We start from the raw sequence: 14,148 nt of genomic DNA, 5'->3' as shown, positions 1-14,148 counted from the left end.
GGTGACACTCGCAGTAACCACAGTCATGGTTATTTGATGCTTCATCTCACAAAGATGTACCACGTTTATAAGGCTAATAACTTTGTTATAAATAGAAGTGCAGTAGCACTAAAAAGAAAACTAATCTGAGCACATGCTTTGCCTGACTTTTCGCCCTTTCAGTATGAAAAATATACTGGATCCCTCCCATCTATCCAGTTTTAGAACAAGGATCTCTGTGCGAGGGTCATCTGGGATGCACAGCTTGAGAAGTGTTACCTTCCTTGCCTGTGTGTGTGGTTAAACAGAAATCTAGAACAGCAGGGTGATGGAGGACCGGGCAAATATGGACTCTGGAATCTCAGAGGAAGTGGAACTTGGAGGCGCCCACCTACTGCCCTTTTATCACCTGTCTCCTCCCTGGCAGTTCTCATCCACCAGATACCAAGCCACTCTGTGCTTCTGCGCCTGTAGGCGTGTGCTTCTTTCTACTTCCTGCGCAAAGCAAAAGCCTCCTTGATTTTGCTTTACCGGCCTTCTCATAACTTCTAACCATAGGGATATTGTTCTTTGCGCCAGATCCTGAAACTTTGGTGATGGAGATAGATGGGTTCACTCCCACCTCCATCTGTTATTATCTTCGATTCTTATATAAACTTAATCTTTCTGAACTTTAGTTTCCTTGGCTGTAAAAAAAAAAAAAAAAAAAAAAATAGATGACCTGGTTATAAAAATAAAATTGTATAAAATATGTAAAGTGTCCGACACTCGCCATCGTCCCTGAATTTCCATATTTTATGCAGAGAGGCGCTAGAGCATGATAGTTAAGAGCATGGGCCCCAGAGCCTGGGCTCAAATCCCAGCTCTACCGTTCACTGGCTGTGTGACCTTGGGAAAACCCACTCCCCTTTGCCTCGATCTTCGCATCTCTGAAAGGGGAATAATAATGGTACATACCTTAGAGGGTTGTTGTAAGGAATAAATGAGTTAATGTAGGTAAAGATATAGATGATATAGAGGTAGGTAGGTAAATAGATAGATAGGGATATACAGCCCTTACGGCAGTTCTTGGCACATAATAAGCAGCGAGCAAGTATTAGCCATTATCTTTATATGTTGAAAGTAGGAAGAATCTTCCAGTTAAGAGACAACTTTTCTGAGGTCTTTTTCATGCACTAAGCAGTCATGCACTAAGCAAGTAAGATTTTGTATTTGCAACATAGAGGCCCTCACCACATGCCATTCATGACGTCATAATGAAGAATATGGCTTCTGCTGTTGCCAATTTTTTATTTTGTAGTTTTACCTGGTGTTGCTCTGTATGGCCGTAAATGTCCATAAAATCTTCTGAGCTGAGCTGTTTAATTTTTTTTTTTGAAAACAGGAGAAATTTAGAGATGCCCAGAATTACTAAAATGCATGTTTTTTAAACATGTGTTGGTATCTTAAAATGTGTTAAGTGTGGATTGATCTCATGCCCCCTTTATATTTACTTATAAGTATATATATTATCTGTATTAGAATTATATGTAGTGATTCGGAAGGGGGAGGTACAACAGTGCAACAGATGCTGAAAGAAGAAATTTCTCCAATTTTTTTCAATGGAAATACTTCAGAGAGAATTCTTTCTCTCATCCCTTCAATTTTTCCCCCTGATATTTATTTAGCAGTTCTATCGATAGTACAGCAGCACCACATAACTATCCTTATATCATTTGTGGTACCTGATAACTTTAAAGAGAAATGTTTTGCATTTGTATTTGTTCAAGGGGCCTTGGCGATTATGTATGTGTTTGTCGACAAGCAGTGCTAGTTTTGCATATTGACGGAGGTTCAGCATATGGCCCCAAAGGTCTAGGGAGGCTAGACTTGTATTCATGACCCCCATTAATTAACTTCAAAGTCTTCCCCCTGATCAGTATTAAGCCTTGGAACTCAGGGTATATTGTACAATTTACTGAGTAGGTCTAGCAGCCCTTAGCAACATTAGCCTGACCTTTAAACAAAAAAAAAAAAAAAATGTTTTTATTTTGGTAAAGTATACCTAACATAAACGTTACCATTGTAAGTCTTTTTAAGCATGCAGTTCAGTGGCGTTAAATACGTTCACGTTGTTGTGCATTTACCACCACCATCCATGTATCTCCAGAACGTCTTCATCTTCCCAAACTGCAAGTCTGCACCCATTAAACACTAACGCCCCATTCCTCGCCCGGCAGCCCCTGTCAGCCACCACTCTGCTTCCTGTCTCTACAAGTACGACTACTCTAGGTACCTCATATAAGTGGAACCGTACAGTATTTGTCCTTTTGTATCTGGCTTATTTCACTTAGTGTAACGTCTTCAATATTACTCTTTGTTGTACCATGTGTCAGGAATCTCCTTCCTTTTTTAGGCTGAATAATATTCCATTGTTATGTTTATGCCACATTTTGTTTATCCATTTATCTGTCAGTGGACTCTTGGGTTGTTTCCACCTCTTGGCTGTTGTGAACATGGGTGTACGGTATCAGTTCCAGTCCCTGCTTTTTTGTGTACATGCCCAGAAATGGAATTGCTGAATCAAATTGTAATTCAGTTTTAAATTTTGTGGGGTAACTACAGTACTGACCTGACCTTTTGTTTTGCTTTCAGCCTTTAAACTCTTAGGTACTTTCTAGTAGTTTCTTTTTTTTTTAATCTAATAAAGCCCACTTACAGGCAGGAGTCAGGGGCTTCCGCAGCCTGTGAGAGGGGTAGGCAAGTGGAGTTGGAAGGTAAGGTCCTGGGCCCACCCTAGTTGGGAAGTGTAATAGGAGACCCTTTTCCCATTAAAGTGGGGCCCCAAACCCTTGGGATAAAAGTGTACCAGAAATAAATTGTCCTTGGGGATTGTGGAGAAGGCAGCCTTGGCACTGAACAGATGAGAAGAAGGAAAAGGAAAAACTATCGTTCCTGGCAAGTTGCGGTCACAGAAAGGCTCTCCTGTGCATTTGTATCTTGGGCAGCTGTATTTACCTGTTGTAGCTCAAGGTGCCTGGCAGAAGTAATGAAATACCTCTCTGGAGGGGAGAGCATGTTTATCCTTGGTCTCTAGGAATCAACCAAAAAAAAAATTTCAAGGCAATGACCAGCACACACTCAAAGATAACGTGGCATATTGGGAAACCACACAAGACGAGCAAGGATCAGCAACAGACCACAGAAACTGATCTGCGTAGACTTGCAGTGTTAGAATTATCAGATGCAGATTATAAAATCAATTGTGATTATATTTAAAGAAGGACATGACAAGTTTGAAAGTATCTTCAGAGAATAGGAACTATAAAGAACAACCTAGAAAATTTGAAACGGGATCAAACAATTTCTAGAAATAAAAGGTAACTGAAACTCAAGTCTCAGTGGACATATTTGGTACCAGCAGGGGAGAAACTCAACCAGAGGACATGTAAGAAGAAAACAAATATTCCCTTTCCATAAATGCTAACATTTACGAAAGGATGTCCAAACGCCATGGAAGTTAAATTACGGTCTGGGGGCAAAGGCTTGGTCCAAGAGCCTCACGACGTAGCAAAGAGTTAATCACTTGCTCTTCCCTAGTGCAAGGCCAGGTTGATCACTGATATGTAAACACATACACATAGTACATGATACTGCAAGCAGGGTATGTTTTTTTAACTATTTGGGGGGTGGGGATTAAGCAACTCACTCAGGATAACTCGGTTACTGTTAATTCCATGGCTGTTTAACTAAGAGAACTTGCGTAAGCTGAGAATAACAGCGGCACATCATCATTTTACTTAAGGGAGTGCAGAACTAGGCTGTGAACCGTGAAATGGTCTTTTGTTTTCCTTCCGCCACCATATCGTCCTCGCCCATCTGATATATCAGACATAGATGCTTTCCCAGTGAGGAAATTTCTTGTTAAAAGGACAGACCCAATTGCAAGGGGGCCACACAGAACGGCCCGATGATGAATTTGTTTGTTCAGTTGTTAACAAAGGATTCAAGCACCTCTTTGTGAACCTTTCACTCGGAAGCCTGGGCTTTAAAATTTTTTTTACTGGGATCTTTGGGTGGTTTTTCCTCCCTTTTCTTCTCCTGCCCCCACCCCAATAATAGCATCAAGTAGAAAACAGTATTATTGTCTCTCTCCAGCTTCTAAACGCAAACTAGACTGATATCTTCCATTGGCACCTATGTGTACTTTCAGATCTGTTATTTGTGTTAAGGACATCCGCATAAAAGCGGGATCTTTGTAATTGCAGTTTAAATATTCATTGTGCCTCGTCCTCATTAGAATTCAAAATAGAGCCTCGTCTGAGTCTGAGGGACGCAGCCAATTGTGAAAGGCCAGACGAAGGGTTCTGAATGACTCGGGTTGAGGGACAGTACTGCTTCTCAGTATACTGACCGTTACATAATGTTGTCGAAGCAGAGTTACTGTGATTTTAGCAGCGTCTCATTGATGTGGTTAGAAATCAGCCCAACTGACATTGCATTGACAAGGTCTCTCTCTGGAACCATTGGATTTGCCTTCCACTCCTTGGAATGGGGTCGTCTTAAGGAGGTGGAAGAGTTCAGTGGTTGAGAAAGGACAGCGCACCGCATGGGCGTGGAGCCAGGCGAAGGGGGGGTCACCGTTGGGGCTCAGCTACTTACAACCTGGGTGACTTGGAGAGCCGCTTGTCCTCTCCATGGCTCAAAACGAGGGTCCCATGGCTCTTCTGCAGACTGCATGAGAACCATCTGGGCGGCATCGTGACTGTGCCAGTGAGTCCTCAGTAAATGCCAGCCGACGTTAAAATGTGGCTTTAAACTGGTCGTCGAGAGCCACCTTAATAAGTAAGGCTCAGAGGCTCTTACCTCTCTTTGAAGCCAGCTTAGAAAGGTCTTTGAGGAGAATAGTGGTGATCTGAGTAAATTATGCAGGAATATTACGGAGCTAGGAGGCTTGCATCCTCATTTAATCAGAAATGGAGTCGATTTTTTTTTTTCAAATAAACTGAAATTTATAATCTTGTGGCTGAAGCCATTACCAGTCATGAAGTTAGTCAAAACCACCTCTAGTGCATATGCGGGATGGTGGTGAGGCTGCCTTACTTTTTGTATTGCACAAAACCCACTTTTTCTTATGTTAGCTGTTTTGAACTGAACACAAAATAGGTAAGAAACTGAATTCCAGGTTGTCTAGCTTATTGAACTGACCTTAGAGACAACTTAATCTCTCAAGGAATTGTTTTCAAAACCTTACCACAAACACAAACAGTTAACCTGGAGCAAGAGAATAGCTCTGCGAGTTCTTTTATTTATCTTACTGTTTATCAAGAATATTCTTAGCTATTGTTTCCTTCCTTCTTACCCTTCTTCGTTGAGATAAGCTAGTTGAATTCCTCAGCTCCCTTATTCCGTTGCGGAGCACAGGCTCCGGAAGCGCAGGCTCAGTGGCCATGGCTCACGGGCCCAGCCACTCCGCGGCACGTGGGATCTTCCCGGACCGGGGCACGAACCCGTGTCCCCTGCATCGGCAGGCGGACTCTCAACCACTGCGCCACCAGGGAAGCCCGCTCCCTTATTCTTTACATACGTGTGTGCCTGACTCTGCACCCCCGTGTCACCTTTCATTCGGTCTCTGGAGAAACGCCCAGTCCTTCACTAATGCGTATCTGCCCCCAGAGCCCTCAGAGCCCTTAACCTTACTGCCCCCAGAGCCCTTAACCTTACTGCTGCCTTTCCCATTCATTCATTCACTCTTTTCTCCCTCCATGCCAACACAGTTACTGGGCTTGGATTTTAGAAGCAGGTCTCCCAAGAATTTTATGCTCTATGGTTTCACTGCCTGGTATCTATTATCTCCGTAATGGAGAAAAGTCATTTCTCTAAAATCTATAGCAGATATGTCTTGGGAGGGAAGCAGTTTTTAAATCAACTGAAAAGGGCATGTTTACAAAATAAGGGAGCCCTAAAGAGAGGGACTTATTTATCTTGGTAATACTGGTAGCCAGGTAGACGTTAGCTGCATTCAGACACCAAATTCACAAGATGGGAACAGCGGCTTATATAAATATGATCGGCGTCACAATCACGCACATTTACTCTGTGTGCCAGGCACTGGGCTCGGTACTGGAGCTGAAAGGTACCTGGGGCACACAATTCCTGCCCTCGGGCAACTTGGAGCGTAGGAGGGGGGACACACACTGTAAATCGCTAGTGACTGCAGTAGCGCAGGCAGAAAAGGCTCTCAATCAGCCTAGGGGCCCAGAGGTTTCCAGGAGGACACAACACAGGAGCAGACGTCTGAAGGATGAGTAGGAGAAGCTTCTTCTGGGTCTGGTCAAGTGACAAACCACAATAAGCAGGATGTGTGCACTGTGATGCCATTTCAAGGAGAAAGGGAGGGAGACAGGGAGAGACAGAAGGATCCACGTAGGCGCTGTGTAGACGTGTTGATTAGAGCGTGACAACAGGTGTGGAGGAGCAGGTGCAGGTGACATCGGTTACTTCAGAGATGTGCACGGGGGCCAGGCTTGGAGCTGGGTGATGCGAGCTTGTTGATGTTTTCTTTACAAAGCTTTAGAAGTTTTTATGATAAGCCTGTATTACTTTGTAATTTGAGAATTAATTAAAATTTTAAGGAAAATATACTTTTACTATTAATATTTTGGTACTCTTTCAATAAACTTAAAAAAAATTATTTTTGGCTGCATTGGGTCTTCGTTGCTGCGCATGGGCTTTCTCTAGTTGCAGCGAGTGGGGCCTGCTCTTGTTGCAGAGCATGGGTTCTAGGCGTGCGGGCTTCAGTAGCTGTGGCGCACGGGCTTAGTTGCTCCGCAGCATGTGAGATCTTCCCGGACCAGCACTTGAAACTGTGTCCCCTGCATTGGCAGGCGGATTCTTAACCACTGCGCCACCAGGGAAGTCCCTTAATATCTTGGTACTTCTAGTCATTTTTTCTCTACATAGTATTTTGACAAGATTATGATAATCCTGTATTTTTAACCGTTCTTTTTAATGTTCTATGTATTTTTTAAACTTTTTAAGTTGAAGAACAGTTGATGTACAGTGTTTGAGGTGTACAGCAAAGTGATTCATATATAGATATATACACATGTGCATATACATTCTCTTTCAGACTCTTCAATTATAGCTAATGTCTTATAAACCTATTTTTCTTTTAATACTATTAGTACCGTCCCATCAAATAGATGTGCCATCATTGACTTAAATACTCTTGTTTGGGGGCTTTTAGATTATTTCCACGACGCATAAAGCTTTTCTCCACATTTAGGACTTTTGGGTATTGGTTCGGATGCTTCCAGGGTCAGAATCAGAGACCAGCTCTGGCCGTCTTACTTATGTCAACAGTCTCCTTCATAGATCAGTGGGCTCCTGAGTGGAGGATTGTTCGAGCCCCAGAGCAGTGACAGGGAGCTGGAGGGCCGGGGGCAGAGCTGCCATCCCTGGGCAGGGAGAGCGAGGTCGGGATGCCACCGCCAGAGCTGCCGAGTCACGCCGCTGCCTCTGACCGTCTCTGCTTCTCTGGGTCAGTGGAAGAGTGCCGCGCTGGGCAGAGGAAGAATCTGGCTGTGTTAGACTTCACATGATGGGCATTCCCTCAGAATGGAAATGGGGGTTGGATCGGGACATCCAGGGGAAAGAAACAAAACAAAGCACGTTGTCTATTACAGATGTATTTCTCACGTAGACTTATTTAGACCCAAGGTGGGAGCAGCCTTAAGCTGTTTTCAGCGTACAGGCGTACATCATTTCATTGCGCTTTGCTCTTGCTGTACGTCACAGATGATGTGGGTGTTTTTTTGGTTGGTTGGTTTTTTTTTTTTTTTTTACAAAGTGAAGGTTCGTGGCAACCCTGCGTTGTCAGATGATGGTTAGCATTTTTTAATAGTGTTTTTAAATTAAGGGATGTACATTGTTTTTGTAGACATAATGCTGTTGCACACTTAATAGATGACAGTACAGGGTAAACATAACTCATATGCACCAGCAAACCAAAAATTTGCGTGACTCACTTGATTGAGATATTCCCTAGAGCAGCTCTTCAGGCAGGATGGGACCAGCTCGTGGAGAGCCAAGGGGCTAATCCCGTCCCCCTTTGTCTGTCTTTTTTTCCTCTTCCATCTTTTATGGAAGACATACTCAGGGCTCAGTCCTTTGCTCTTTTTTTGTGGGGTGCGGGGTAGGTCTTCTTTGACCTACTCTGTCGACTCTTCGATGGTTTCATGGGCACCTCACAGCTCTGCATCTCAGACCCCAACTTCACCTGAATCGCAAGGCCTCTGTCTTCTTCCACTACCACTCAGTTTCTCTTGACTGCCCCCAACATGCTCTCAATTTGTGTATGCTCTTCATAGGCTCATTATCTTTGGCCCCACATAAGCTCCCTCTTCCCGTTGCTTCCCATTGCTTCAGGCTAAAAACTTCCTTCATCCCCTCAGACGCTTTCGGAGGCCAGACAGGAAACCTTCATGACTGAGGCGGGCCCCTGTGATTCTCTCCAGTGGCAAACGAGAGAGGAAACAGCAGAGCTTTGCCGAGTGGGAATGCAACACCAGATCATCTCTGTTTATTTTTTTATGGGAAGCCTGAAATCTGGATCTTTTAAGTGAAATCTCCCAATATTTTAGTGTTGACAATAAATGAACCTTGTTAAAAAATTTCACGTGGGCCAAAAAAAACATGTGGCGATGTCCTACACTTTGGGGCCTCTCTTTCACCTCTCTCTGGTCAGTCCCTAAGCCTGTTTGAGAATAACTCTGAAGTAAATCTCTCTCTTCCCTGTTCATCACTTTGTGTTCTCACCACTCTGTCTCAGGCTCTTGTCACACTTATGTAGCCATTACAAATGATAATGAAGAAGTCTGTTTATTGGGTACAGAAACATGCGTGATTGTAACGTTGATCATATTTATGTAAGCCGCTGTTCCCATCTTATGGATTTGGTGTCTGAATGCAGTTAACGTCTGCCTGGCTACCAGTATTACCAAGATAAATAAGATGAGCCCCTCTCTTTAGGGCTCCCTTATTTTGTAAACATGCCCTTTTCAGTTGATTTAAAACTGTTTCCCTCCCAAGACATATCTGCTATAGATTTTAGAGAAATGACTTTTCTCCATTACGGAGATAATAGATACTAGGCAGTGAAACCGTAGAGCATAAAATTCTTAGGAGACCTGCTTCTAAAATCCAAGCAAGTACTGGGGCGCTCCGATGGATATATTGGAATTGCTCGATATTCATTTTAGGAGCTAAAATGGACAGCTCGCAGACCTGCCCTTCTCTTGGCACTTCTGAACACCCCCCTCCTGGACCCTGTGGGTGCCCGTGGCCTTTGTGTAATGCAGGTGTGACATGTTTGTGGTCAGATGTCTTTTATATGTGAGCACATCACTGTCGTCTGCTTTGGTTTTGAGTTCCTACCGTGGAAAAGCCTGGCTTTCTGCTAACAGCCTTTATTTGGGGAGTGAGAATAGGAGCAGGAGGTTCAAATGTTGATGCTTCGGCTTAATCCAGGCAAAATGAAGCCTTTGAGAGAAGCACCAAATTGGAAAAGCTTTATTTAATGGAAAGTGATTGATAAGGGCTGACAGCCTCAGAACTGTCACCATGACTGCCTCTGAGGCCGCCACACTTTTTCTAATCCGTTACGAGGCAGTGACTTTTGCTATCATCAAGGGGTCAGAAATGATCACAAAGTAGAAGCATTTTTTGATTATTGTTTTTGCTCGGTGTGGTTTGGAAAGATAAGGTGTGATTTCCAAGAGCAGCTTCTGTTGTTACGGAGTAATAATTACGCTGAGCAGGCTTGGCCGATACCACTCCCCCTGTACGTGTTCCTACGTGTTTTCTGGTAATATTTGTTCGCCACTGAATTCATCTGCTTTCAACCGGCTGTGTAGGACCAGCAAGTATCGGCTAGGTTTAGAAGGCCTGTCGGTGGGCTTGGGACAGAGCACGTTTTGCTTACTCAAAGTATACTTCATCTCTGTTGTGTGTCCACTGCTTAAGCGAGCTAGAGCCCCAGTGCGTACTCAAGGTGTTTTGCCACCCCAGCCTGATTTTTCAGGAGTTCACCATTATACTCCAATACTTCTCATTCATGCATGATTGTATTTGTAAATTGAAATGAAGTGAAGAATTGGATTCTAGTTGTGACCGAAATTACCCAAATTGGGAAGTTGCTTGATACCTTTTTTACATGTGAAATCAATGGCTTGGTAATGTTGACCATAAACTAATTGGAGTCCAGTTAGTTTATGGTCAACATTACAAGGGTTTATAATTGGACTGTAATCCAATTCTAATTGGGCTTCCTCAAAAGAAGTTGGGCATTTTCCTTTTAGCTAATAGATTCATCCACATCTCCATGAGGTCAGTATGGAAAGGCAGGGAGAAAAAGGTTAATGGCTTAGACTAGATGGTCTTTGAGGTTCCATCCAACTCTGTTATCCTCTTTTCATACCCCTTTGAAGAGAATTAGACACTTCCTTCTACCCTGCACGTGCACACACCCCAAATATGAGTCAGGGGTCTTGGCCAGAACTTTGTTGATCTCATTTCATACAGGGTGGTTGGCACCAGGATAGAGACTTGCAGAGTTAAATCCTACCTGAACAGGGACCTTGACCTTCAGTGTTACGTATTCCTGTTTGATTGAAAAAAATTTTAACAGATATGTGTTAGAACAAAAACAAGGAAGATAGAGAAAAGTTTTAATGGGAGATACAGAGAACGTTTGTGGGGTTTTAGTATGTGTCTCTTTAGGAAAATAAAGAAATGTGGTTATTGAGCGTAACTCCTGGGTTCTTTGTTCATAAGTAGTTGGTAGAGATGCCTCGCACTTTTCTCTCAAGTTGGTGTTATAGCTCTAGGGCTATTTTTAGTTAATTAGTTTTTTTTAAGTGAGCTGTATTTTTTGGAAAACGTCCCTACAATTTAAATTTTGGGTACAGGTTTTCGTGCCTCTCGCCCATCAAAAATTGTAACTATAAAATGGAGTAAATGGACACGTATCTGGTTTTAGGGTTATTTAAAGTCACAGTGGTTTACAAGTGGATTATCTTCTCTGTGTATTATCACAGTGGAAATTCAGATATCAGCTGGCCTTCCTGAGCTTCTAGTGCTTGCTACGCTGTTGAAGAGGCGCCCTAGCCCAGGCCAGTTACTGGTGTGTGCTCAGAGAATGAGATCGTTTTACGTCGACATCAGCTGTGATGCCCAGTGTGCACGCTTCTGAGAAACAATAACCGCTGGTCAATAAAGTTGAATTAGAAACAAGCGGAATTAAAGGAGCTGTCATACCTTGGGAAATCATAATAATTAATACCTGGCTGCAGCCATTTCTCAGTGTGCAAAGCATCTCTGTCAGCCCCGTCTGCCGGTCTGTCCACGGGTAGGTCCCTGTCCGTACTTCTCACCTTACAGCGCACTTCGCAGTGGCGCCAGTGTGAAAAGCTGCTCAGTTGCAGGGCAGTGCTTCCAGTCCAGAGCCCTGACATTTTTTAAAGAACTTGACTCTGGACCTTGTTGCATTCATGAAAGTTTTTATCAGCCCTAGGGATCCATTCATCGGCTCCAAGAGAACCTCATCAGCCACACGGTTTTTATTTTTCGGCTCACCTTTTCTGTCTGTCTCAGAGCCAAGCAGTCATGACACTTCTGAGTCATTGAACCAACGTTAAATTCCTAAGAAAAATTGATTTGGGGCTCATCTGAAATCACTGTTGGGTTTTCTCTGTCCAAGGGTGTGAACACTGAGATCAATTTCTCCGGATTAGCAGCAAAATGATCTCTGTATTGGACTTGGGCATCACTGATCCATGACACTGACCTCTGCGCATGCCCAGTACCAAAGGCTCTCCTGCGTCTCCCGTTTTGCTGCTCCGAGCCGACTGCAGCCAGCAGGACGCTCTTTGGTGGCCTCGGGAGGGCACGTGTCTGCTGAACGGCTCCCCCCGCCTCCCCCCACCCCATTCTTCTACCAGTTGATTTATGGTGATAGAGCCCTTTCTCTTTTGGCCCACCAAGCGATTGTTCCTTTCAAAATGACTTGGATTTCTGAAAAGTCTTATTTTTAAAAAAAATTTTTGCACATATGGAGCCAAGATTCTTTGTCATTGTGTTGGCACTTGTCTGGTAACTTCTTACCTGTAAATCCACAGAGAAATGGAAATAAAATTGAAAAGGGTCGCTTTTTTCTTTTTTTTTGGCCACCCAACACGTGGCATGTGGAACTTCCTCAACCAGGGATGGAACCCATATCCCTTCAGTGGAAGCGCAGAGTCTTAACCACTGAACCACCAGGGAAGTACGAAAAGGGTCACTTTTTTTTTTTTCTTGCGGTACGTAGGCCTCTCACTGCTGTGGCCTCCCCCGTTGCGGAGCACAGGCTCAGCGGCCATGGCTCACGGGCCCAGCCGCTCCGCGGCATGTGGGATCCTCCCGGACTGGGGCACGAACCCACGTCCCCCGCATCGGCAGGCGGACTCTCAACCACTGCGCCACCAGGGAAGCCCGAAAAGGGTCACTTTTAAAAATGAATGAATACAGTGGTGGGAGCAGCACAATGATGTGAATTAATATTTAATGCCACTGAACTGTGAACTTAAGGTGGTAAATTTTATGTGTATTTACCACAGTAAAAAAATGTTTTTTCTGTTTAAAAGATGAGGAAATACTTGGTGTACCCCTTCCCAGTAAATTATGGCAAAGTTAGAATAAAATTCCTTGGCATCTTTGTAAAATAACGTGCAGTATTGTTCCATACAACCATTTTTCGTGTGATGTGGTAACAGAATCTTAATTATATCTGTATAGATTTGCCCAAGCAAAATAGAAATAGGAGCAAAGATAGCTTCAAAAGCTAGAGGGCATCTCAAAAATAAATATAAGTGAATTAAGCATTATGGTTGCTATATCTTATTCTTGCCATTCTTAGTAGTACTGGTAAAGCACAGTTAACTGATCACTGATAATATTCCTACATCCAAAATATAGGCAGTTTATTTTTGAAACCTGGAAGGAGAGTTACATGCTTGGAATATTTGATTTGCAGAGACTTCTCTATTCCTGTTATCAGCTTTCTGACACTATACTTTTTGTATAACTTCAGTAACATCTACTCTTTTTAGCATATTTATACCCATGATGAATCAGGTCCATTTTAATCCATTTCACTAGTCCTATTTCCATTTTGTTTAGAGATAATGAAGCCTCTAATAGTCCCTCTAGGGGGTGTGCTTTTCATTTTAGGTAGACAGCGGGCACATCTTCCTGTGACGCTGGACTTGTTTTATACTCTCTGTTCCTTAGAAAGAAAGGCTAAGCTCCCAGTCTTTCCAAAATATGGTTCTTCCCTTTGCGATCCACATTTACATCTCTTTTCCCTGTTTTTCAACTCGGCTTTTCTTTCTTTTTTAAAAATGTGATCGGGGACTGCTTCTCAGGTACTTCTTAAGCCGTGTCTTGCGTTGATACTTTTGGTGGCGTGTGACGGCTGCGGTCAGTTTAGTAGTCAGAATGTGCCAGTGGTGTAAAATGCCGTACCTTGGGCCCATTTTTCAGAACTGAAGCCCCTTCAGCCTGTCAGTAGTAAATAAATGTATTTCTAAGCATTTTACAAAGTGAAGACTATGATTACGATATAATTTTATATGTAAAGGGAGTGGGAAAAGGAGAACAGCCCACTTGTTACAATACTGCCGGAAGGATCGAGAGGATAAAACGAGGAGGGCAGAGTGATCCACACGTGAGTAGCTGTGTGAGGCAGCTACCACCCATAGACCTGAGGGAAGGAAGCGCGTTCCAGAGCCCCCGGGAGCATAGTCACTGCTGCGCTCCTGGGACCGCCACTCAGCCAGTGCCGGAGCTGCCTCGGAGGGGCCCCCTGGGCTGCTGTTTCGACCACATGGAGATGCCCCCCAGACCAGAGGAGGCCTGCCTTGCTGGTTCTGGGACGGCCAAAGAGAGGCAGTCGTGGCTGCAGCCGGGATCACTGAGGGAATGTAGACACTTGCAGAGACCCTGCTCGAAGCAGAGGGGGAAAGAGGAGGGGAAGAACAGCTTCATCCTCCATCTGGCCTTCTGAACTCCTACCAGGACCTTCGCCCGGCAGACCGTAACGGGGAGCTAGCTGGCGAGGGAGCCTGGGAAAAGTAGTTTGTAGACTCCAAG

At 43.9% G+C, this 14,148-nt stretch overlaps 1 protein-coding gene across 1 annotated transcript in view; it reads left to right on the top strand.

The window, feature by feature from the left end:
• Nucleotides 1-14,148, top strand: part of STX8 (syntaxin 8) — a 240,326-nt gene that overhangs the window by 145,990 nt on the left and 80,188 nt on the right. The gene's annotated exons all lie outside the window — the stretch shown is intronic.

The sequence above is a fragment of the Phocoena phocoena genome, chromosome 19 (genome assembly GCF_963924675.1).
Source record: "Phocoena phocoena chromosome 19, mPhoPho1.1, whole genome shotgun sequence".
Lineage (NCBI taxonomy): Eukaryota > Metazoa > Chordata > Mammalia > Artiodactyla > Phocoenidae > Phocoena > Phocoena phocoena.
This window is presented reverse-complemented; position numbering and strand designations above follow the sequence as displayed.